This window comes from Nothoprocta perdicaria, unplaced genomic scaffold (assembly GCF_003342845.1).
Source record: "Nothoprocta perdicaria isolate Ctin4 unplaced genomic scaffold, notPer1 scaffold_11, whole genome shotgun sequence".
Taxonomy (NCBI): Eukaryota; Metazoa; Chordata; class Aves; order Tinamiformes; family Tinamidae; genus Nothoprocta; species Nothoprocta perdicaria.
Genome location: NW_020454205.1, coordinates 5012665 through 5038549, shown reverse-complemented (window position 1 = coordinate 5038549; position 25885 = coordinate 5012665). Strand labels below are relative to the sequence as shown.

General features: G+C 46.8%; 1 protein-coding gene across 9 annotated transcripts in view; it reads right to left on the bottom strand.

Moving 5' to 3' along the window:
• MAP2 (microtubule associated protein 2) overlaps positions 1-25885 on the bottom strand; it is a 157466-nt gene that overhangs the window by 74407 nt on the left and 57174 nt on the right. For 8 of the 9 annotated variants that reach the window (XM_026048837.1, XM_026048844.1, XM_026048883.1 and 5 more), the window contains exons 3-4: positions 24820-24876; positions 5837-5898 (exon numbers count right to left, since the gene is read on the bottom strand). The gene's annotated coding sequence lies outside the window, so the exon portion shown is untranslated. Of the gene's footprint in view, positions 1-5836; positions 5899-24819; positions 24877-25242; positions 25261-25885 lie in introns of those variants that run through there. The other variant, XM_026048831.1, reaches the window with a different exon arrangement.

Here is a 25885-nt window from a genome sequence, read left to right as displayed (position 1 = left end):
AGCTGAGGAAACGTGCTAGGGAATTGAAGTTCTTTTGGTAGATCCCTGTGGTCCAAAGAGTATATGTAGATATTGTGGTGGAGGATCAGGAAAAACAAGGAGGAAGGCAGCTGGGGGTGCAGCTGGGATGGGTGCTGTGGGTCAAAAGCATCATAGGCAGGAGCGTGAATTTTTCAGAGGGGATTGCTTAGATAAAAGAACCTGGTCGTGCCACAGACATGGGTGAATATATGGATCCTGAGAGTAAAGAGGGTGAACTGAAAGGAGTGTAGTGAAAATATCCCTATGAGTAGGGAACGTGACACAGGATACAAACCTACACTGCAAATTAATACCATTTTAATCAATTCATAACATCATCTCCAGCAATGATCTGAACTCAAACTGATATGAAGCTCTAGCTTCCAGAATTTCAGAGGAGAGTTTTGCTCTGAAAGGTACAGGCATATTTCACATCCAACAAGAAGTTATGTTGAAGTTGAACTATTCTATACATCTCTTTTGTCCATCTCTTATCTGCCACACTTGCCATATGCAGAAGTAGAGAGCTGCACTAGTGACTGGATTATTGCTGTATTAGAAAAAAAATCTCAGTAGAAAACACACCAGGTGAGTGGAGACAGATTAGAGATGAAGTTTCATAACACACTGAGTTTTAAATCCAAAACCCCAGCAAAATAGGATTAGGTTCCATGCTGGATCCAAGTCATAGGCTCTGATGTGTTTTCATGCTGGTAGGTCCCAGGTGAACATGCAGACCCATTTCCATCTAAGATTTCCCAGCATGAGCTGCAGAATGGTTAAGCTACTAACTACAGTGAGTAATATGGTTTCACCAGTGTGCTGTGTGACTGTGTGACGTCTCCATGTCTCTTCTCAGATTTAACTGTAAGCTCTACAGGTTCCGGAACAACACTCTTGGAGCCCACAGCATCTAGCACAGCAGGCCTCTAATCCAGGCTTGGACACCTGGTTACTAACATGGTAGCTGCAATGATAAACCTCAGAACACGAACAAAAATCATAGGCATCCCACCACTAAATCTAGCCTTGATCCTGTTGTGTCTAATTACAGGCACAATTGCAGACACTATTATGTTGCATTACACTCACAAATGGAAACCTAATTCTTCTGTGCTCTTACATGTTCTTAGTCGTAAAAGTAGAGCCAGAGTTTTTGCATAAACAAGCAAAATTTCCCTGCATAAAGAAAGAAGCAATTAAAATAATGATATCAGGAAATGGTTAACAGTGTGCTGCGGAGAAGTCCGATAGATACAGCTTGGAGTAACATTATGAATTAATCATTAAGAAAGGGTTATTGATCAAAGTGCCTTGAAATCTGCTCCAGTTATTTCACACAGACACGGCACAGGGCAAAAAAAAATAACACAATTTTATTCCAGAAAGCTCCCAAAGGCTCTGATTTAGAATCTGAGCATGTGTGGGGATCCATAAGGGCAGCACAGACTGTGTGCAAGGTGAGATCTGCCTTTACAAGCAAAGGCCTCCGCCGTGCACATGAACCGCACGGCACACATTCCTATCCCCAGTTAATTCCTCTGGCTGCCCACGCTGTTACAGCCAGAGCCAGCACTGAATTACAGCTTCCTGCCTCAGGAGGGACCGAAGTTTGGGAGGTACTAAAAATGAGGGAAGAAAATGACTCATTTTAAGGATGACAGCTAGGATTTTTTCAGTCATGATTATGAAGATTCTTTCATCAGCTGTGCTGGGACGAGCTATGATTCAAACATCTGCTCTCCTCACAAGTTGCCCTCCCTATGACGCCGAGGCGGTTCCCCTCCCAGGCTCCTCACGCTCTCAGGCGCTCGCATTGCTCCCACTATGGTTTCAACAGAGTGTTTACTAACACAACTGCTTCAATGCACGTAACTCAGACTTTATTTTAAGTGTCAGGCTTTACAGCACTGATGCTAAGGAGGCTGGAACGCTTCCGCGTTCAGTTATTTAGCCTGTAAAGCCATTTAAAGTTACCAGGTTGGAATAGGAGCATTTTCTCCATGACTCTCCTTCTCCGTTTTGCAGGGACGGCTGCCACCCCACAGCGTGGACACAACTCCTCCCGCCCTGTCCCCCAGCCCCGTTCCCAGCCACAACCAGGTGTTTCAGAGGGAAGTTCACCAGAACCGGTCAGTAGGAAGTTATGGATAAGGATGGTTTAAGACAGCAGGAGGGCTTCACGTGGAGGATAAGCAGAGGGCTCTTAGGTCAGGTCCCTGGCCTGAAGGCCTTTCTGAGCCGGTCACCACCTCGGTTGCACCCTGGGCCATGGCATAATCAGCCTCATGTGGAGTTACCCTCCAGCTCCCATGAATGAAAGGTTGGCTCGTGCACTGAAGCAGCAAGGACTGCATATGGATCAAAAACCCCAATACATCAGCACAGAAATATTATAACTTTTATAAGTATAGGCCATTTGGTTTTCATTTAAACATAAAGCCATCTTCTTTGGCAAGATAAGTTATTTTTAGAGAGGCAATTTTTTAAAAAAGTTCAAAGGTCTCACTGCAGTCAGTGACAAGACTTAGCTGACTTGAGGAGGGCTGAGCTCCTGCTCCATGACGTTTTCTTTCTGGCCATGTGATCAAGGGAAAGAAAACAGAAATGTGAAAACTCAGCTTTAGCACACCAGACTTTCTTGATCTGCAGAACATAACGCATTTACTCTTGGGGATACAAAAGACCATCTATTCCTCAGCTACAGTAGATCTCCACAACAGCAGGAATCAGCTTGCTAGCTCACCTTGCTTGCTCGTGCCCAAAGCACTGAGTGCTGCCACCCCACAGCGTGAGGTCCAGTGCCGCTTCCTCAAATCCAAGGCAACTTTGCCCATCCCTACACAGGCAAAAGGAAGGATTACAGCAGTCCCACCAGCTTCCCAGGCCCCCTGCAGCTTCCAAGGAGCCAGGGTGGTGCTTACTGAAAAGCTGCAGCAAGTCACAACCTCTGCCTGAACAATTCTGCTTCTTGGCTATAAACAAGTTTTTAAGAATCTACTAGTGACTCAGCCTGCTAGGTAGGATTATTACTAACGCCAGCACCGTCATCACCACAATTTACTAGTGACAGGGGACATTCTCCTTCCTTGCCAGTGCTTAACGAGCACGCCTAAGCCCTTTCAAAACGTGGCAGATGCCTGATCGCAGCTGATAAATACAAGTGATGCAGTTTACTGCTTTTACTGCTCATGTTCAAAACAGGTGCTGTCAGCCGAGAGCGGGCGCAGGTAACAGCCTGAAAGATGGTCAGAAGAAAGGAGGGAAGATGCAGATTGATTATAATCTGTGGTAGCCATCCCATCAAAGGAAGCGGGAGGAAGATTGATAATAAGGAATGAACACAAAGGAGGGAAAACCAAAGGTTAGTTTGGCACAAGAACACCCTGGCCATTGATAAATTTGAGCAGGAGTTTGGGAAGAGGTTTCCAGCAACCAGCGAGATTAGAGAACAGCCTCCTGGTCAGCAGGAGGGAGACTATTTCTGAGCAGATTCATGAAAGAGGATTCAATGCCACAACCGGCTGGGAGAGCAGATGGAAGTGTCTCTTTGTAACCTTATCTGCTGAGAAGGGGACACACATGATGGCTGCACGGGAAAAGAGAAGGCAGCACGAATGCCACTGATTTATACTTCTCACTGTCTGCTTTTAATTCCTTTCCCACTGTCATTTTCCCCCTGCAATAATGCAAACGGTGTCCATTAAATGAGGTCCTGCTACAAAAATCACTGACAAAAAAAACAAGTGAGCAAAAGGAGAACACTTCTCCATTGGATGACTCTAGAAATCAAGATGACATTTTATCACTGTAGGAAATCTTTCAGGTTTCTATCAGCCAGTATCACTGTACCTCAAAGCTCTTCTAATCGTTGCTTGCCAACACCTTCCTTCACAGCAATAACCTACAGCCAAAGAGGGGATATTCTAAGCCTGAAGAGCAAGTTATTGTGTACTGCTCAGTTTAAGTGCATTCAGCTGTCGACAGAGCACATATAAGAGGCGCTTGCACCCAAAGAGCTCCTAACCTAATGAAACAAAACAGTGGCACATAAAACTGCTCAGGATACAGCTTGTTCACCTCGACCTCGTGCTTGCAGAACAGCCACCAGCAAGCAGGCAACCATCAGCTGGCCTCTCTTCGCACTGGTGACTGCTGCAGGTCAGGGTCCAGAAGGCCAACATCCCTTCCCAAACCATGGGGCCGCTTGTGCCACTCTTCCCATGGAAGTAACACAGAGAAAAGCAGTGGAGAAATTGAGCATAACAACAAGAGACTCACTAAAAGCGAGCACATGTGCACGTGTGCACGCATAAAACCACTCAGAGCCCAGATCTTGTATTATGGAACTTTTTTTCACTCACTAGTATCAGTAGGTTGCCTTCCTTTAAAGCTGTGATTGATGTTTCTTTTTTATTTAAGTACCTCGGCAGCCTCAGAAGCCTGACATCGATTTCTTATGGGGAGCAGCAAAGCTCTACTTCAAGCACAAAAGCGCAGGAAAAAAAAATAGATTTAAAGTGCTCCATAATTCTATATTCCTTTATTTGTGAACCAAATTCATGTTACATTTTTCAAATGCTAAATAATAAATCTGAAAAGCTTGTCATATTCCAGGAAAATAAGCTCCAGAGTGACAGCCCACAGAAAGATAAATATCTCCAATCAATCACGCCTTATTAATTGCTCCTACTTTTTTTTTTTCTTAAGTACAACCTTGCAGAAGAAACATGCCCTTAACTGGTATAATCAAGTACCTTTTAATTAATGACAACAGAGGGTGGGGAGTAATTTTCACCAGCTGAAGATCACGTTTATTTTTACACCACTCCTTAGAGGGTGCAGAGCCTGAATCTTCTCTAGCTTGCTGAGCCAACAGGAGATACCTGCAAGGCCACGGCCACCCCAAGACGCCTCCTGTCCTTCATTTTAATGCACCTCAATGAGCTTTTTGAGGCACCTCCCAAACTCACTGAACCTTCTGGTTTTGATTTTGCTTTATGAGAACGAGCACAAAACCTCACCCAGAGCGAGTGGCAGCATCTCGCCCTGCCCTGCCCAGCTGCAGTTGTGACAGCAGAAACTGGGGCTTTTTGCCACCCTTCCTGCTCTACTCTACTGCATTTCTTCCTCAGGCTTCATATGAGATGTCTGAAGCTAAATCCACTCCTGTGTGCCCAAACTCATTTGATAGTGCAAACAGAAACTATACTTGCTTTTAAACTAACCTGAAATTAATACATTTGTATTGGGAAATACTAGAAAAACAAATAGCTCTGCTCATAAGATACAGGCAGCACAGATTCCTTATGGTGCTTATTTTCAGCCTTTTGAGATGCAAGTCCCTGCAAAGTTTCCTCTTCCTCGAAGAGCATTTCTTTGATCTAACTCAATCACTTCCAACTCTGGATATGGTGCAGGATTATATGTGCCCTTACTGGGCCAAACCATTCCCATCTCTTCTCCAGCACGACTTGCTGCAGCAGCAGGGCACAATGAACCCTGGTTTTGCATGGCAACAAAATCATCTCTCAGGTTCCCCCTTTATGCGACACCATTTTACACCCTTGCTGCACACAGCTGGGTCTCGCTAAGCTGAAAGGAGGAGAACAAGTGCTCAGGCAATGGCACAACAGCTCCTCAGATACCAAAGGCTTTTAAAGTATAATGGAGGATTACCGAAATGGGAACTAACCCCAGGAAAATAAGGTATCCCATAATTAGGAGGAGTTTTCTTCTTGCTCTTCTCTCAAAGTTTCCCCGGTCTGTGGAAGCAGCCTCCATGTCAAACTACATAACAAGTAAAAAGTCATACCTGTTTAGGCAGGCGATAGGATGTGTGGCGTCTGGTTGTTAAACAAGGAATATGTTCTGTTCCTGCAAAGGAAAAGAGACACAGACACCATTAAGTCTCTATTCAGTCTCTATAAACCCAACACTGTAAGGGCTATAAAATGCAACATACGTCTAAACACTTATGTTGGTGCATTTTTCTCCCAGCTTTATTTCCCAAGCTTCCCCTGAGATGCCAGCGCGGCTCCTCTGTGGCGCACAGCTCACTTCAGGACTGCCAGGGACCTGCCCATTCCCTACAGCTGCCCGAAGAAAAGCAGCCGGTAACGGCCTCATGAACCATCCCGTGCAGTAAGCAGTTCCATTAAACGAGCTGTGCCAGAAAGCAGCTCCAGCCGACATCGATTCTACCCACCCGCGGGACCAAGAGGAATGTTAACACAAGCTCATTCGATTTGCTCTGGCTCAGCAAGGATCAATGCTCTCAACAGCCGAGCTGGGCGCTCAGCATCCCGGTAGTCCCCACGTGTGTCACCAGTGCTAAATAACGCGGCGCAGCCGGGACCAGGGCAGGACAAACACACACAAGATGCACTCGACGAGGATGCCAACCTGAGGGTGGACTCACGTGTATCCCTCATGACTAGATGCATTTTTAAGCACAAGGAGGTAGGATTTATCTCAGTGCTTTCACATTGCCCCCTCAACCACCGGTGAACCTACACCCTAAGACTTGTGCGCGGAAAGGGCATTCACCTCCCTGCTAAAGCTCAACTGCAGTAAATGGGATAAATAGGAGCCAGCAGCAGAGCACAAAAATACCAGGAAACCAAAACACAACATGCAGCAGTAGGAGGCAGTTTCGCTGCCCCAGCAATTTGCTGGGGAGAGGTTGTAATTGGCATTTCCAGCCCTTCCTGACTAGGAAGAAAATGAGATGTTTCACAGATTCTTCCCCCAGAAAGTAGGAGACACCCGCCCCCATGGAGGAGCCGCAGCTCCCAATTCAGGGCAGTTATCTCATCCAAGAGAAGTTAACCTCCAAGTGCCCGGGCAGCAGCTGCTGCCATGGCAGGAATGGGGCTGCTTCTTGGACATGGGCATCTCCTAACAGAGAGGCAGCAGATGAAAGGCGTCACGTTTTGGAAAGGAAAACCTTCATTGGGTCATGCCTGCTTATCCCAACGAATCCCACCGCAACCTAGCGAGTAAAATCAATAAGGATACCTGGGTTTTATTCCTAGCTCTGCAATTCACTTATGGGCAGAACATATCACTCACTGTATCCTACTTAGCCTGCGTGCATGTTAGAGATTGTAACTCCTTTCTGTAAGGCTCTTCGAGATCTACCAAGGAAAGCTAATAGAGGACAACCTAATGCTTTTCACATACAAACACAGAATAAAGGACTCAGGCAAATGGATCTGATCTGTTAGCACCAAAGCTTTTCAGGCAGTTTATCCTTTCATAGACCATCCTGTGCCTTCTTTCCATTCCCTCCCCAACGCTCCCCATCAGCAGGAGATGCTTAAGCTAAAACTACAAACATTTTTCAGACAGGCACTAAAAAAGAAAAACTGGTTTTCTTTTTGAAGAAAAAGATTTGAAATATCTTTTCCAAAGGTATTTGAAGGGCAGAATTCACTACGCAGTTATTTCTAACTGAATCCCAAAGTGCCAAGAATTGAAGGTCAAATGCATCTGAATTCCAGCTGGTGATGAGGAGAGGAGATGGTGGGGAAGGCTCCGGCTGCAGACAGCAACACGAGGGCCAGGCTGCGCTGACGCTCAGCGGCTCGCGCCGCTCTGCGCCTGGCCCACAACTGCCCTGCTCATTTACAACAGGCTTTAACGCTCCAAAACCTAGCAGTGCTGATCTTGCCAGCAAAAATGTATTTATTCTAAAAAGCTATTAAATTGCTTCTGTATTAAAAACAACTGGATTATTCTCAGCACCCTCTAATTCCTACCAGTTAAGTAGCACCACTTGTTTGGCAACTATAGAAATCCCTTTTCCACTACAGTAATCTACATCAAATTCTTAGCTTTTTTTTTTTTTTTAAGTCAAAAAAGTTAAAACTTGTGAGAAAGATTCCTCATGGTGGAAATATCACGCGACTGCTACTGCTCGCCTGGGCAGCTCATTTTCCAGACAGTGAAGGAGACAGAGAGAAGACAGAGGCAGGGCTGTGACCGTGAGGCGGAGCAGGAGGCCTGGAGGCGCTCCTGGCTTCGCGGCGCGGCGGGTGAGCGGAGCCCGCAGCGCGCGCCGGCAGCGGACGCCGCGCGGTCGCTTACACAGATCAGCGTCAGCAGCGCCGGTCGCCTTGGAGGAGGCGACTCCTCGTCCTCTCGGCAGCACCAACCCGGCTACATTCGCAGCTGCCGAGAAGAAGGGAATAAAGAGGTGACAGAGCAGGACAAGGGGGGCAAAGGGGAGCGCAAGCACATCAGTATTTTCACAGCTTGAATACAGGAGCCCAGCTGGCAGCCCGAGGGGGGTTGTGTTTCGGGAACCACTAGACGAAGACATTTGCTGCATTTGATGAAAATACACAGTGTCTGGGTTTTACTAATGGTGTCTCTAATAGTATATCCGATTTTATAACTACCGGGGAAGAAGCTGTTCTGCTGACAATTATTGCTGAGGCGTTTGAAGCGTTTTGCCGAACTCACCAGCGCAGACCTGTCATTAATGTTCCTTTGCTTTTAACTACAACTCCCTTTCTTTGTAGATAGGTCTGGGGTCTGTTTTCCTGATCTTGTCAAGATGAATTTTAATGCGAGGTGCTCGAGAGATGTGCCACCTGCTATTTTATATAATTTATTGTATAATGAGTTCCTATAAATTCTTACGATGGCTTAATAGACTTGTAAAATGAACAACTGGCCTATTTTTTCCTCCGTTGTTCAGTAAAGTGGGAAGACTTGGGGTCACTCCGAGTTGCCGACACGACCCTGCCTTGCCACAGACACCCCTTTGGTTTCAACTTGGCTAACTTGCCTAATGGATGAATCTCCTAGAGAAGGGCACCCAAGGCTCACTGCTAACTGCGAGAGGCTGCCGCTATACCTCAGTTTTTGCCATTTGCTTTAAGAAGTCTTGGCTATTTCAGACACCGCCACGCTGTTGCGTGGACACGTCGCTTCCCAGGCTGGAGAGGAAGGGCTCCCTAGAGGCTGTTTTTCAGTCAATTGCTGTTTCCTACAAATAGTCAAACCTGACAGAAGTCTTAGTGATCCAAAGCCAAGGAATCTCCAGTCTGACACAGGCACGTTGGCCTCACCTCAACACCACATACACAAACCACGTGGCTCCTGCTTCAGCTTAGCACTGCTAGGCCCCTTGCCCAACACTGCTAACACTAAGTCTGTATGAAATAACCAGGACTCTTTCCTTTTTTCTTTGTAAATGAACGACATAAAGAGCAACCTGCCTCAGAGCAGGTGCACTATTATTTGTCTTAAATAACCCTTTTAACCTTTAATCTATCCTTGGAGCGCATAAGGCATAGTATTTACTAAGCTTCATGGCTGTAAAACTAGAATTTGTTCTGATCCTAAGCAGAGCTCTCAGGCAGACACACAGAGCCAGGACGCAGGCGACTGAGCAGGGCTTCCTGCCTCAGTTAGGAATAAGATACAACAGAAAATCATCCCCTGTCTTTGATATACAAACCGAAGTAGGAACTTTAGGAGCTGGGCGGGGGGAGAAATCTTTCTGTGGCTGAGAAATGAGGAAGGACATCAGAGAACAGGTTAGAAAGCAAGAAATACTGCATCAATTTGGCTCCTTCCTCTCATTTCAGAATCCTTTCCAAATAAACTAGTGTTCATCTTACAGAGATTGCTATGATCTACAACAGAAACAGAAAATATTCTCCATATATCCTATACACGAGTCAACCATATTCCAGACATGTAATGGATATGTAGAGCGAGACACAGTAAAAATGTCACTTTTTAGGCTTGGGTTGAATTTACGTTTCTTGTCACTGGGATATCATACACTTTAAGGGTATCAGTTAAACTTTAGAAGACGATTCGAATAAAAAAAAGTAATAAACCCGCATTTTGAAGATTTGTAGACGGAGAGACCTCCTGTGGATCACAGAGGGTGTTATTGCCTGAGACAGGGTGAAAACCAAGGTCACTCGGCCCCTGCTTCCCTGCTCTCCTAAGAAGCTTGAGCGGGTAATCCGCGCAGTGCGGCCGCGGCGGCGCGGGGTGTAATTCCACCCGCCCGCAGCAGCGACGAGCGGCTGCCTCCCACCGCGCACGTTAACACAAATTGCATTACGGCGGCGGAGCAGACGAGCTTCAAAGCGCAGCGCGTCTGTGGGGAGCTCTGAGCCAGCCCCAAGGCTGCTGTTACCACCCGGCTGCCTGTTCTCCCTTAATCCAACAAGTTCACTTTTCCGAATGGCGACCAGGCTGGGCAGGTTGTGCAGCTCCCCCTGCAACCACATCTAAACTGAGGCTTTGCACCGGACTTACGTATGTGAGACAACAAGGCCCAAAGCACCAGCTTCCAGCATGCTGGGCTGTGGACGGGCACATGGACACGTGCCACGATGCATCCTGGGCTGCCTCCGGGAAGGATCCGCGCTGCCTTTCTGTATGTGTATTCCCAGTTCACACACACACCAGCAATATCTGCACTTCTCATGCACAGCAGAGCAACTGCAGAGCAAGAGGTCCCAGAGGCTTTAAACCCTTTATCTTCTAAATCACCTCTAAACTGCTTATCTCCATTAGCAATCTGGAGCAGCCAAGTCACCTGTCACAGGGTGAAGGGGAGTTAAGTAGTGCCAAGTCTCTTGCTAGTTGAGAAGGGCAAGCGCTTTTTGCTTTCTTTGCCATGGATTTTGAGTGCACAACTCAACTCTACTTCTAGCACTGCCTGGAGGTCTTGACTTTCCAAGCTTGGAGCCATCTCCACTGCCAACCTTACCATGCAAAGCATTCGGGCGCCCTGTGACAGTCGCCACCAACTCTTATCGCCCTGTCACTTGCACGTCCAGGTACAGTTTTCCCCTGTTCTCCTGTTTTTCCCTCAATCTGCTGTCTGCCCATGTTTGCCCTCCTCTTTGCTAAACCCTTACGGCCATAAGCAGCAAACAGACTCGACATGCGCCTGCCACCAGGCACTTGGCAAGAAAAGCGAGCTCAGCGAGGACTGCACATCCCCAGAAGACTCAGGGATGCGAAGGGCTGTGGATCTCGTACAAGCCACAGTCACGCTAGGCACAGCGCTTAGACCACTACACGCTCGGCAGGTCTGTCGTCCTCCAACACAGATGGCACCAAAGTCTGGGGCCCAACTCACAGCAGGTTCCTCGGACTCCTCCACTGCCTCTTCATTTTCAGTCTGCCTGGGACACAGCGCTTGGCACTTCCAAAGCCTCCAAATCGGGAGTTCACTGAAACAATCCTTTCCCATGAGCATTTTTCATGCAGTGATTTTTTTTCCTATTTAAACAAGTGATCAAACCCCCTTCCAGTTAGCTCTACTTCCTAGCTTCAATCTCAGCTCCAAATCTAAATCTGTGAAATCAGTTCTTCACTACTCTCACCCGTGATAAGGCACTCATCTCTGAGAACAGTTTGCAGTATGGATTCTCTCATGTAATGTATATATTCCAGCCAGCTGTTTATTTGAAAATTATGTAGTTCCTGTGAAAGCAAATGTTCTGTATTTAATAGCCTAAGCCATAAGTCATAAAAGCCAAACTCAGCAGACTCTATGTTATTAGGAAATAAGGTTCCAGATGGCCAGCCGAGGTCAAGCTGAGGCCAGTCTAGCCATAAAGAATACACACTTGTGTGTCCTTAAAGTTTATGGATTTGGTAAAACAGTGTTTTCCTTTCACAGCATTCAATTCAGACAACTTTGTTTAGTTTAACCAAGAAATTGCACCTTTTACAAAGTTTAATATAACCAGAAACTGCCAGAAGCAGGAGACCACCATCTCCTGAGAGATGTTTTGTGAGATGTTGAACTTGTGTTCACTGAATGCCACAAAGAAAAGAAGTCAGGAATTCAGAGAATTTTACGAGCGCAAATATCATGAACACGCTGCATGCAAGCGTCATGCCCAGCTTTGCACTGTGCTCCGTTATTATACTTTAATTAGCTTGTGATTAAGCAAACAGGCAGCACTGTGGAGATGAGAAACCACAATCTTGTAGAGTACAAGTATCATATGTCCCATTTCCTCGCTCAGAAACCTGTGCAGCACATCTGAAAATGCTAAGCAAGTGGCAAGCCAACAAGAAAAGCAGGGCAAATAGAGATTTCTAGCCCCTTGAAACTTGATCCCTGTAAAGAAAATTATTATTCTCTCTCAGCACCACATGCTTCCAACTGTGCTGAAAGGCATTAAAATAACAATGCTTTTTATTAAGCTGAGCAATCGCAGGAAGCGATTTGTGGGCTGGAAGCTGCACTGCACCCAAGCACCAGGCCGCACGGTTCGCTCACAGCACCGCGCTTTGCCCAGCAACCACCAGCCCCAGCTCCTACCTCCACGTACCTCCACGTACACAGACAGGCCACGTGCAGCATTATGGACATTACAGCTCCTGCCAAACCCGTTAAACCCAAACTGCTGTTTGAACAACCTTAAAGTATTCGAGTACTTGATTTGTCCAGTGAATTTCTGTCTTTAGAGCTAACAGGTACATCTTGAAGCAACTTTCAGAACAGGAACTCATTACTCAGAAGCGTGTAACAGCTTCCTTAGAAACACAGTGCTGCATTATAGAGCATCCGAACAGAGAATTAAAATAAATAAATAAACCTACAGGTTACCTTAACCACAAGGGCAGTAGCCTTTTATACTTGAGGTTCAGCACAACTTAGACCACATGTCTAAATGAATCACGTGTGAAGTGTAAACTTAAGAACATTCAGTTACACAGACTAGCAGTCCTACCCGCCTGGCAGATATTTTCTTTTAAAATCCTTATCGACTTTCAGTTCATTTTCATTGGAAAACGGATCCTCGGACCTAGACTCAGCACTATGGCATCACAGAAAATACATTTTCAGTTTTAAAACTCACGTATACCAGTGATAACCATAGTGAAGACAGCATCCATTTCCGCATTGACACTTTCAGTAATAAAATTTATATCTTTTGAGTAGGTTATTATTGAAAAAACTAATCCCAGAGCTCAAAATCTACATCTGTAAGTGGAAAGGGCCATTACATCTCGGAACAGGAAGAGCAAGCTGTGCACGGGTAGAAGCTGCCGCCAGCAGCAAAGGCTGGATTTTGCCTCTGGAACGTTCTGCCCAGCCACGGGCGGGCACAGGCCAGCAGCAGCCGCCGGTTCTTGCAGCTCCTGCACATCCTAGATTGCTTTAGGAATCAGTCCTGCAGTGGAATGGAACTAGCTCAAGCTTTCATAATGGTCTTACCACAGAGGAACAAGAAGCAAAAACAATGAGAAAAAAAGGTTTTCTCTTCGCTCACCTTGGTCCCTTCGGCAGACTGCCATGATACAACTGCAGGTGACCTGCAGGCTCCTCACTTCCAGTCATCGGAACAAGCACCAGTGACCTCGCAGGATCCCATTTATTTCTAGCCCATCCCGAGGTGCTCAATGTATCCTTCACACATGCAGCCTTTGCTTCAGAGTGGGACCCACAGCACTGGGCAGGGCACACACTGAGAAAAGGGCTTACTTCTTGAAGGGCTTATATCCCAGGAGACAAGAGAGGAGAGAAAAGGAAAACCAAATTCTTGCCGTGTTTTTGTATTTAAAATGCAGGGACTCTTTATCCTAAATATCCAAACTATACAAACAACATGATGCAAAACTTATCTGTCTTTAGTCTTCTGCGGCTTGCCTTCTGTCTCTCAGCTGCTGGCCTCCCTCCTGATTTTTGAGGGTGATCTGTGGATGCATTTTCAAGGAAAAGACTTCTAAAGAATTGTGCAGTTATCTGCTCTTTTTTATTATTTGAAAGACCGTGAATTGAGGGCAACGAAGATACAATATCTTGCCTGAAATCACACGAGCTCTATATCACTGTAGGAAATGCATGCAGATTTTCTGAAGTTCAATTTAAGCTCTAATGACAGAGCCACCATTCCTGCTTAGCTAAGGATTGCAGCTTCTCTGTATACAGTAAACAAATCAGCCGGGCCACAGGCCTGAAGTTTATACTAAGCTCCTTTAAAAGCACTGCTCATCATTCAAGGGAAAAGGTGTGACCTTCTGTGACATCCCTCTGGAAAGAGCTTTCATGTTGGCTGCTTTGAGATGATTAGAAGACACGGCCTTTTGAAGGCAAGCTGAGGAATCTCAGTGCTCAGCTGCTTCTTATTCTCAGGCATTAAGAAAGGGATTTTTCCAAGGTTTGCTTGAACTGAGATGAGCAGCGGTGCAGTTGGGAGCTTTCTTTGGAAGTCTTTCCATCCTCTTGTCGATGACAGTCTCACTCGTTTCTCTTCAGTGCTGAAGAGCATCCTCCCCTCGCAGACGGATCAGGAGGAGTTGCCTGGAGCCCAAGGGAGGCAGCAGCCAAGCTGGAGGTGCCAGGCTCCAGCGTACTCAGCTCTCTATTCAAACTGGGCAGCTGCCCCTGGGGCTCTCTGTCCCTCTGAGTTCAGAGCCGGATATTTTGCTGGGAATATCAGCCTCACCAGAAACTGTTTGAGGTAAATGTCTGTAGTACAAAACCCTGTTGTACCAGAAGAACAGTCGGTATTCCCGGAAACTACATCGCATCTGAACTGAGTCCCCTTGAGGTTTTCCAGTCTTCATTAAGTTTTCATCCCTTCAAGTCTGTTGCATCCTCACGTTCTGTGCCAAATTTCCAGTGACCTCTTATTACTAAGCTGTCCTACTTTCCCGACAACATGTGTCATGTGAAGCAGCTCACCTCAAATTGCTCTGAATGAATCAAAACTGTTTCCAAAAGGAATTGCCCCTTGGCTGTACATGATTTCATGAAGCTGTAGGCTGCCCTGACGATCTGTAGTCATGGCCATGTCCCTGCTACACCCAGGCATGGAGCAATAGCAAAGGCATTAGCCCAGGATCCCTCGAGTGGAACTAGTCTCCTGCGGCCAAAATCCCGGAGAGTTGGAGCTCTGCGGATGAGCCCTGGGCCACATCCTAGTCCACTCAAGCCTGAAGAAAAATAGCCGATTTTCCTTAATTACAGGCCTCTCCTCCTGCTGTCACACAGATGCTACTCAGCACCTGGACAGCTAGGTGAAACTAATCCCTTTCTATCACCAATTATTGGATACAACCTTCGTATTGAAGCGGCTCATTCTGAAACATTAGCCATGGTAATTTAATTCAGAGAGGGGAGACAGGGTCTATACTCACACTATCACAAGTTAGAAATGATTCATATCATTACAAGTACCAAACTGAACCGGGGAAGAGGATTTTAGCAGTCATTGCAAACACCACTGCAAGGTGACAGAAACAAAGCAGTGCTGAGGTGAAGAGCCAGCACGTATTTGGCATGAAAGGAATTAAGGCAAAATACCAGTAACTAACTAATAGCTACTAATGCAGAAGAGCTTCCCATACACATGCGTACTTTCACATGTATTTCCAAGGTAACATTACTAACCACCTTCCAGGTTTTGCTGATGCTGAGAAAGTTAAGGTATCTCTAGACACTGATCAACAGGTTTGTTGACATCACGGAGTGCTCAAGAATTCCTGGTTATACAGAAACTGTGACTGAAACACTTATGTAGGAGGTATGGGCTTCATGGTAACACCAACAGCTTTCCTTTAGATTCACCATGTCAGAACAAACAGTTTCACTAACACTACTCCATGTGACTCTTATAATGCTAGAAGACGAATGTTTGCTCATATTCCTCGAGACTGGGAGAGAGGATTTACTCTTTTTGGAAAAGCTGCATGTTGACTGTTCCTTGTTTCAACCTAGAAACAAATCAACCACCCTAACACCTTGCCACCTACAAAAACACTTTGCAAAAGATATTTTGGCATCTAAGCAGTGGCAGAAAGATGCAATGCTCCATACACTTTGCAGCTGCTTGCAGCTACCCTGCTCTGTAGCATGGGGTAGTTGTGCTAAGCACAAGATGGTAAGCAGCTTTTTACCCACCTCATCCTGTCACATCAATCACAAAGGAAAGAGCTTCTTGATTATGACTGAGCCTAAAGGATCCCTCACTAGCAGATGGTTCCGTTACATCAATTTTAATTGCTGATTTTTAATAGATTCACCTGATGGAAAAGAATTTCCAGAAGGGAGACAGAGTTTAGCGGGCAACGCTCACTGCCTGGGATCAGCTAACGGAGCTCACGAGTGGGAGGTGGGGACCCTGAGCTCTGGTCTCACCTAGAAGTACCTGGTTCCTGCTCTTAGTCATGCGCTCGCTGTCTTCCACGTGCCGACCCCCAGCGTTCTCCAGCATCTGAGATGGGGCCCTTGCAGGGACTAATCATTTCTAGCACTCTTGTGATCCTGAAACATGTACAAGGAGGCTAAAAGATCTCCAAAGTCTGTGCTACTTGGATGTTGTTAGCGAGCCCCATTCTGGGTGAAAGGCACATCCTTGGTGCGTTTGTGGTGAGCACATGGACTTACGTTCCTGCCATTTCCCTAGACTGAACGAGTAAATAACACACCGAAAGGAACTATGCTGTGGGAAACAGTGCCCTAATTTTGCTGGCGTATGTTTTAATATACTGTTTGTACCAGTCAATAAAAGCCACACAAAGATGTTTCGATATGGAAATGAAAGGGTTTCAACATGAGTTCAGTTTCTAAGGTTGTGCCCACACAGCCGCGTGTGTTCTTATTAAACCATACACAAGAAATACAATTCATTTTAAACAGTTTTTTTGTATTTCCCCAGCACCATTGATACCTTTAAACATTCAACTAAGTCCATCACAATTACTGCCTACATATTCATTATGCCTATGTAGATATGCAAATTTTAAAATGTTCATTTGTATAAACACAACGTCTGCAAAACACCACCTGCAAAACCTGGATGTGGTATAGAGCTCTTGAGAAACAAGGGACTTATTACAAAAGTACCTGTAACAGCCATATACATTTTACAGAAAATGGCAATTTGGGAAGTAAAGCAAGCCAGACCTCTAGTAGTGCAGCACAAGCGAGTCCCTGAAAGGTGAATTTTCATAGTTAATGCTTAACAGTAAATTGCCCCATGCTACCAACATCACTAATGTCACTTCCCAGCATAATGGCAGCCTCTGGCAAGGGGCCACGGTGACAACGTCAATTCACTTTCCTCATCTTTATCTCACAGGTCACCTGATGGGTGACACATGTTTCCTGCAGCTCCTGCCGAGCTGGGTGAAGGCTTGGGTTAAGTCAGGCACTTGTGCAGTGGGCACAAGGCAACTTAAACAACTTGCCCTAGGCAAACAACTTGTCCCCTACCACGGGGTTCCCTTTTCTTGGCCAGGACCGTGTCCTCACAGAGCCACCACCTTCACGTAGTGACCTCAGCAGAACGGGCTCCCACCAGCAACACTAGCCCTGCACCAGTTACTGACGAAAGCTGCCCTGTGGTGACCATCCCAAACCTGCCACAGCCAACACAGAACTTCACCTCGGACTCATAGGCTTTGGATCAGGTCCCACTGTCATCGTCAAACACCTTGGACAAGACACACCAGCAGAAGGAGGGGAGGGCCCTGCTTTAACTGACCCTGTGTTCACCTGTAGTAGTCAAAAATACTCAAAAAATAATAATTAAAAAAATGATATTACAGGAGTGTATACAACCTAAGAAATTATTTCAAGAATCAATTACAAGCCGAACAGCAACACACTTTTCCTCCCAATGCCAAGTTACACACACAGTGATTTTTAGGAAGTTAAAATATTCTTCCCTGGTGTTTTACATATCACTGCCCAAACAAAAACAGCAAATGCAAGCACTTGCTAACGATGCCCTTGCACGCTGCAGATTGTGGGGGGTTATTTGCTACAAAAGCAAAGTGCTGGCACTTATTTCTCTGCACTTATTCTATCACAAGCACTTTCACACCGCGGCGCCTTCAAGCTGTGAGCCCCTGGGAGCTTCACAATCCAGTCACAAATCTAGCTGCAGTCTTACCATGTGACTGACCTAGTCACCCTACTTTCCTGGCAACGTAGGGCGCATACAGGCTTTGATAACTATATAAATACCTTTAGTTTAGGTATCTATCTCCTAGTACTCAGAGATATAAAGTTTCTGGAGTTTTCCACACATTTTCTAGGCAAGCAAGCCAAGTAAAGGCAAGTTCCAAGTTACAGTGCAATATCTAGAATGAGAACTACCTTTTAGAAATCAACTTGGCAAACCAGCACCTTTGGGTTAAGCACTGCAGAGCTGCCCCATCACACAAGCCACAAATAGCCTTGGCCAGGTCAGGCTGCTCTGAGCATGGGCTTCCTAGGGCAGTATCCAATACTTCCCACAACAGCCCTTCCTGCAAATTCATGTCTTTTCTCTTTTTTTCCTTTTTAATTTCCCACCTAAAGGTGCTTCTTTTAGCTAACCCCTTATTTCTCCCTAAGGGTACTCAAGATGCTCCATTTCTTTGAACTCATGACCAAGAATAATGTTCTTAATGTGCAAGAACACATTTTCCTACATTCAGTCGTGTTCTGCCTCAGTTTCCCAGGCGGCAGCTTCACAGTTCTCCAGCCGCTTAACTCCGTGGGTCCAACCATCCTTAGTTACTCACATTTGCTCTCCCGAAGGGCTGGCTGCTGCCCAGCTCTGCTGCACGGAGCCTGCAGCAGCGGCGCAGGCCTCGCATCCTGAATGAGCGCGGTGCAGGCGCCGCTCGGGAAGGAGAGGAACGCATCGTTTGCCAAGATCAAAGCGCCCGTGACTGCAGCAGAGCCAAACCAAGGCCACGCTAATGGAGGTTTTGACAGGAATTCAGAACAGATCCATCTTTTCTGCTCCCTCCACCCCGTTTCTAAGGTGCCGCTCTGTGGTTCAGCTTCGCCTGCAGACGGTGCCCCTCCAGCAGCTGAGTCCCAGCAAGGAGCAGGTGACAGCTGGAGCTGTGACCAGGGGGCCGAAAGGAAGGACCCTGTGGATGCCACCGTTCAGCCTGACCTTACACCGGCCCATTACCCGCCACATGGACTCAAAGGCCCAGGCTGTTCCAACAGCCTCCGCTCTGAGGTACATCATGAAGAGTACATTTATACCGTGCTTTTATCACCAGTGGCACTTCAGTTGTGTGTGTGTGTGTGTGTGTGTGTGTGTGTGTGTGTGTGTGTGTGTGTGAACTCAGGTATCTATGGGACATAGAGACTGGAAGTTGGCAGAAGCAACCCAGCACAAAGCACTGGAGAGACCAAAATTCAACTGTTTAACCCTTTCACACACCTGCCACTTCCAACCTCCCACCACCAGTGCCAAAGCAAGAAGCCAGGAGGGCTGCCCCGGCTTCCCACACAGGAGCACTCACCCCACCACTAACGTGCCAACAGCAAAACCCCCTTCATGCCCCAGGCGAGCTAAGACACTGCTCAATCTCTAATTCCTGGGTACAGGCTGACAAAGCAACAGCCTGTGTGAAGCACCCAAGGACAAGCCAACACCCTCATCCAACATCCTACGTGCAGTCCTTTACCCTCTCCAAATCCTGCATTTACTTCCAGGCTAATATATTAGATCATAAAACACATTTTGGCTTAAAGGCCTTCTGCAACTCTTTGCAGCTGTCTCGTGCTGCTGACCTGGGGTGATAAATGCTAAGATCTCTGCTATCAAGCATATTTTTCAAGCAGAAAGCTGCTCACACCATAAGGGAGAAAGGCTCGTGACCGCTATAGCAGTGAGACCCTATTTTCTATTTAAAGAAGGAAAAGAAAGAAGTTGGCAACTCCTTTATCCCGCAGTGAATAGGGATGGACCAGTGGCTTAAAGGCCCAGGAAGCCACGGTTGAAGACAATAACAACACAACCTCATTACTGCTGAAAGAGGACAGCGTAAGATTTCAGCGTAACAGTGTAGCTCAAAGCCACGCCAGCACTCGGTGCCAGAGCAGCACCACGCAGAGCTCCTCGATGTTCAGCATCTCTGACTACGACACCAGAACGAGGGCACCGGGCAGACACAGGGGGCCTTGGTGACAATGGGCAACAGCTCGACCACTGACCTTCTCACTGCCTTTCTCAGCTGTGCCTCTGGGACACGGCCACAGAGAAATGCTCGTTTTGTTTTCAAAATTCAAGTTTTCCTCGGGGACTTATTTCAGGGAGTGATTCCTGGTTTGCAAATGGTCTGCAAGCTGCAGGGCTACGTTACTTAGATCACAGTCCCAGCTCCCGTTGCCTGGGTTCAATAATTAACCAGCTAAAGTGCTCTCAAGTGCCCGGCTTGTGCGAACCGCATGCAGTTGCGCTCCGCGATTTTCGCTTAACGCCTGTTATAGCTACAGCCATAAAACCACTCCTAGGTAACACCCTGACAAAACAGACACGTCTTAAATTTATTTTTCCTAATCCCTTCCACAAGTATTCACCAGGACATTTTGACTAATGGACACTAAATGCAAAAAAGCTAAGAATAAGCACATTCATTTATCTACTCTGAGGGGCACTGCTATATTTTGCAGGCAGTCTTCCTGCCGTAAGCAGTTCTGCGGGTTTCTGGGTTGTTATTAATTACCTCTCACCACTGATAATGGCAGCCCTCGTTACGGCAATCGCTCAGGTATCGGCTGCCTGCAGATGTATTTTGTGACACCTCTCCGATGCGGTGGGCTCGGCGCCGGGCGTAGGACCCCCATCCCTGCCCTCACAGGTTGGCAGGACAGGCAGCAGCCATCTTGAACCATCATGAACTTGGGTTTTACTGCCTTGAGTCAACATGGAGGCCTCGGCGGCCGAACTACACGCGGAGCCGGCACGAGCGCCTTCGGCAGCTCTGGGAAGCGCTGCTGACCGACACGAAGCAGCTCCCGCTCCGGCTGGAATTCGGGGGAATGCGCCAATGCCCAAGGGGGTGCTTCTGCCCTGGATTGTTACATGTCACCGGGTCTGGCCCGAGCAGGGGTAGGGAGTCCCACCAACGCTTCTCCTGGCGCTTGCAGAGGGTGCGAGATGGAGCAGCCCTGCATCGCTCTGCACCACGGGACGGGAGCACCGACACGGGCGCTCGCTGTCTCTGTTACGCTGTGACATCCAGGCAACTGCCTGGCACGGGGGGTTATATTGCTGGTTAAATATGCGGCTCTGTGATCTCTCCTCCGCTCCTCTCTATTCCTGCCTTTAGCCTTCATGCATCTCAGGATGACGGAAACGCCAAGGAAAGGCACTTTCTCAGGCATCGCTCATTTTCTTTTAGCACAATGGCATTTTTAACAGCAAGAATAAATATTAAAATTAAAAAATGAACACAATTCACTACAGCACACACTGAAAAAATTACCTTCTCACCCACTCTGTAACGTCTCAGAGCACAGATATAAAGAGCGGCCGTGATGGAGCAGGGACAGTCACCCCACATATTCAAAGGAATGGTCCATGATGTCTTGCAAGGCCTGGGACAAGCAGCAGCAGCGCAGGGCGAGCAGGTTTTACTGCCCCTAGCTCTTAATATTTAAACACAGCCAGAGAAAGAGTGAAGGACAGATGGATATTTTCTTCCCAGCGATAGAAAACAAAGCTAGTTTTCCATTCATTTCCATTTAGCAAGTCTTCCTCTCCCCGAAAGCAGGGAAATGCAGGTGTGAGCTCACTGCTTCTGACCTTCCACTGGCCCAGGCCAAAGAGCAGCCCTGAGGCCCCAGCAGCCCCAGCATGAGTTGCCGCATGCCCAGCACAGAATGAGGGACCAGTGAGGACCTGGGTGCTCTGCTGCAAAGGTACTGGAAGATGCAGCAGGGGGAGAAGAGGCAGGAAAGATGGGATGAAACCCACAGGAACCCAACTCCCATTACTATGGATGAAACCACTGCACAGTCACTCCACTGTTCCCCACAGGAAGCAAGCTGCACGTGGATTATATTCTCCCCAATCTGCACCTGCTGAATGCAATGGCCAATTTCAAACCGCTCAGCAAAGCGGCGGAGAACATCCCATGAGGCCCATGTGGACATCGAAAAGATACTGACCCTGCAAATGACCCCTCTTCAGTGCCTCAGCTGAAACCTCATTTGCCACTGAAAAATCTGCCTGGGGAAGAACCTTTCTATAGCTAAAACTGCAGGAAAATGTTCACCAAGAATCCATCATCAAAAACAGAACATAAGCCAAGAATTGCAGGGTGGATTTTGGAAGCTGGGGAAGGAACGAGCTCCTGCTGCCACCGCTGCCCAAAGAGCCCTGGGGCCACGCTGATGGTTGGCTTCTTTTGAGGCTGTCAGCACATTTGGGCACAGAATCATTTGTTTGAATGAAGAAGCTGCCAAACATCCCATCGCTCTGGACGTGTGCCCTAAAGCCCACAGACTATAATCCAACACACCTCACTGCAGCTCTGAGCTCTGGCTTCTGCTGCCTTCTTCTATCAGGGAACAAAAGAAATGTTTTTATTTTTGGTACTTCAAAAGAGCTTATTCTACCAGTGCCGCCATGGGATTTTAAATCCTGTCAATCTAGGATGTATTTTCTTCTTACAGAGTAAGTGCCCCCTACCTCTGCTTCAAGAAAACAGTATCACTTGGAACGATTTCCAATTTTGCCTACATAACATCTCCTTTTGTCCTCTAGAGCCAGAAAGCATCGTTTGTAACACAAGTCTGAAAAACGCAGACCAAGGCAGAAGGTTAAGATGGCTGATAAGAAACATATACGTGCGGTTTACATCAAAAAGCTGCGTCGTCTCTGCAAATCTCATCTATTAATTAAGATTTGACACCACTTCTTGTTTGTTTTTAGGAGATGCTGCGACAGGAGGTAAGAAACAGAAAGGAGATGAAAAACATTAACCCAAGGGGGGTTGCATTACCAAACATTTTGACTCATTATCCACTAATACCATGGAAAACCAGGCAATACTACATGTCTGCAAACAATGTCATCGGGGCTGTCTGCGAGAGCCCTCTCCCTGTTCTCCGGCACTGCAGCAAAGCCTTGGATGTGACACCCAGACCGGCGAGCAGACTTAGTCCTTGAGGGATGAGCTTGGCAAAACATTAATGAAATCAGAATGAGACTGCAGCTTGGCTTGCTGCCCTGGGATAATGGAAGTGAAATTAAAAGTAGAGGCAAGAAAAAGCGCTTCTTGCTCTTAGCTAAGAAAGAGCATTGAAGGCATTTTTTCAAGAGTTAAAGCATTTTATACACAATTTACTTCATGCCTTTCTATCTTTACGAGCCTAGTGATAATTGATACCAGGAGGAAAGAGTATTAAGGGCAACTTATAAAAACTAACAAATAAAGGATTCTTTTGAAGAATTTTTTTTAGCCAGGAAAATCCAGAAGCCAAGAAGCCTTCTGCCAAAGAGAGAGAGAATATAAGGGCCTAGAGAACAGAAGGGCATGTAAAACAGGAAGATGAGGAATAGAATTACACGCAAGAGAAACAGAAAATACTCAGAAAAGCAAAAACACATTCTGTTTTTCCCTGCAAAGGACACTTCTCAATCAGTTGATCAATTTATTGCTATGAAACTGATTCTGCACCAAATTTCAGGAGTACCTACTGTAGAGTCCCCAATTCTTGGCAATGCTGAAGTTTCTCTGGGCCAGGGCTCCTGCTTGTCCAGGGAACCACACTAGGCACTTCAGAGACTGCACAGAGGCACCAGTATTCCTGGTTTGTCCCAGCTAGAAATAAAACAAGATCTGCCTTTCCCGAAGAATTTCTTACCATTTTTATTCTCCTTTTCAAAAGGCAACCCAAAGCTCCCCACTAAAACCACGTGCAAATGTTACCTCCTGCTGCACAACACGGTACCTTTGGGGCGTCCGAGGGGGCTACGCAGCGTGGTCAGCGCAGTGACACCTGGCATGGGACCCTGCTGGGTTCGGGGGCCCTGGCAGAGAACTGGCACCCGAGCAGGTGACAGGCAATGGATGCATCTTGACCTTCCAACCAAGGCAGAAGGAGGTCTGCAACCCTGCCTACATGTTGGGGTGGGGCTTTTTGTTTTGTTTTTGGAAGGACACAGTCCCCGCTGCCAGTCAATGAGATTCGTCCTCTTTAATCGGACATATCTGCAAGTCCAAAGGAAACTGTCTATGGAGTCTGACCCTGCTGGGCTTTATTTGACGTTTTCCCTTTGTCTACCTAAACAATAATCACTGCACATACAGCCTCAAAGGGTTAAAGCAACCAAAGCCAAAAGACATTAGGTAAATAGGAAAATAAACTTCTCTTGGAAATAGCAATAATACTATCATTAAAAAAAACAGCCTTTTTGCTTTATACTGATACATAGAAATAATTTCTGAAATGCTGGTGAAACGTCAAAAAAAAATCTGATGGCTGGTCTTGCAGCACTGCCCCGAGCTCCAGGGCACTGAAGGGCTGTGCACAGAAATACCAAGACACCCACAGGCTGCTGGCAGCAGGGAATGGGTTAAAAGAAGTTTCCCTCCTCTGTGGAAACAGCACAGCCTGAAACCAGCACTCTGCTCTGCTGCAATGGATGGTACCTGCCCTGAGCAGGGCGGGGAGGTTAACCCTGCTCTTGCTAGCCTGCAAAGAGCTCACCGGTGCTAAAAATATGTTAAAAAGAAACGATATCTAATACAGATGAGGATGGTTTTGCACCCTTAGACCATTAAATTGAGATATGGGCAGGTACTGAGGTTCGTGTTTCACCCTTTGCTGAAAGGGCTCATTATGCAGCTGCATCTTATACATACACAGCAGCAATAACTTCACAGAGACTGTTTGAACACCTATACAAAGCTGCAGCACCACACAGATTGACAGGATGAAGAGCAATACCTATAATTAAAAACAACTCCTCCACACACCCGCTACCAGGGTTTTCCTCTGCAATTCCACATTCTCTAACAAGACATTCAAATATAGAGGTGCCCTACCTGTGACCAAGCAGATTCCAGGCAGTGCGTCACGTCCAAGACTGTCTGCTGGGGAATCTATAATTGAAACAAAAGATGGGGAGAAAAAGAATGAAAATACTTTTATTTTTGATGAAAAAGAGTTTTAAGCTATGAGAAAAGTTTTTCCCCCTCTTATACAAAGGCATTGATGCATATGCATATATACCTATGTGAATATATGCATATATTAAGACACATGCATATATTATGTATGCAACACAAATACATATATTTACATTATACAGAAATATATTACTAAAGCATTTTAATTCATCCAATATGCAGCTCTACAAAATTTAATCCACAGCAGCCCAAACCTCCCAAGCCGCAGCATTAAGGTGTTTCTCCTTCAGCCGTCCAGGAAGGCACCAAAGCTCCCGCTTTTAAAAGAAAAATCATTACCAGCTCATACGCTGCCATAGCACAAAAGCCTGGGCTGAAGGGAGCGCCGCGGGCTCATTCCGCCGGAGCGCTGCTCTCCGAGGGCTCGCTGCCGCTCCCGGGGCTGCGGCAGCCCGCGCGCCACCAGCTCGCCGCTACCATGGGTATGGCAGCAAAACTGCAAATTAGAAGAAGTCCCCGCAGCGGTGAAAAGGAAAAGAGGGTGAGTGGGAGAGGAAGAGGGAGTTCACTGGCCACCGAATTTTCCAGAACGATGACAAACCAGCCGGCTCCGCCATCATCCACTCACAATAGGATGCTGCACCTCGCCGCTGCCTAGGCGGCTCGTCAAGAGGCTGCCGGTATCGAATGCCTGACAGGCATTTTAATTGCATCCAACCAAGAGCGTCCCCGGGAACGGGGCCTTTAATCCTATGAATATCATCAATGGGTCTCTTTTGTGCTGCTGCCACGCGCACGCCCCGCGCGCAGGCTGCTGCGCCGATCCTGATCCGAAACAGGTTTTCCGGACGGTAGGCACCAAAAAGGAGGTCTCGAGGGGTTTAGCGCTTGCTGCATTACCCCTTAGGAGGGAGATTCGCTCTCTCCCTTTATTTTTCTACTTGCTGCTGCTGTTCTCACTTTGGATACAGCTCATTATAAG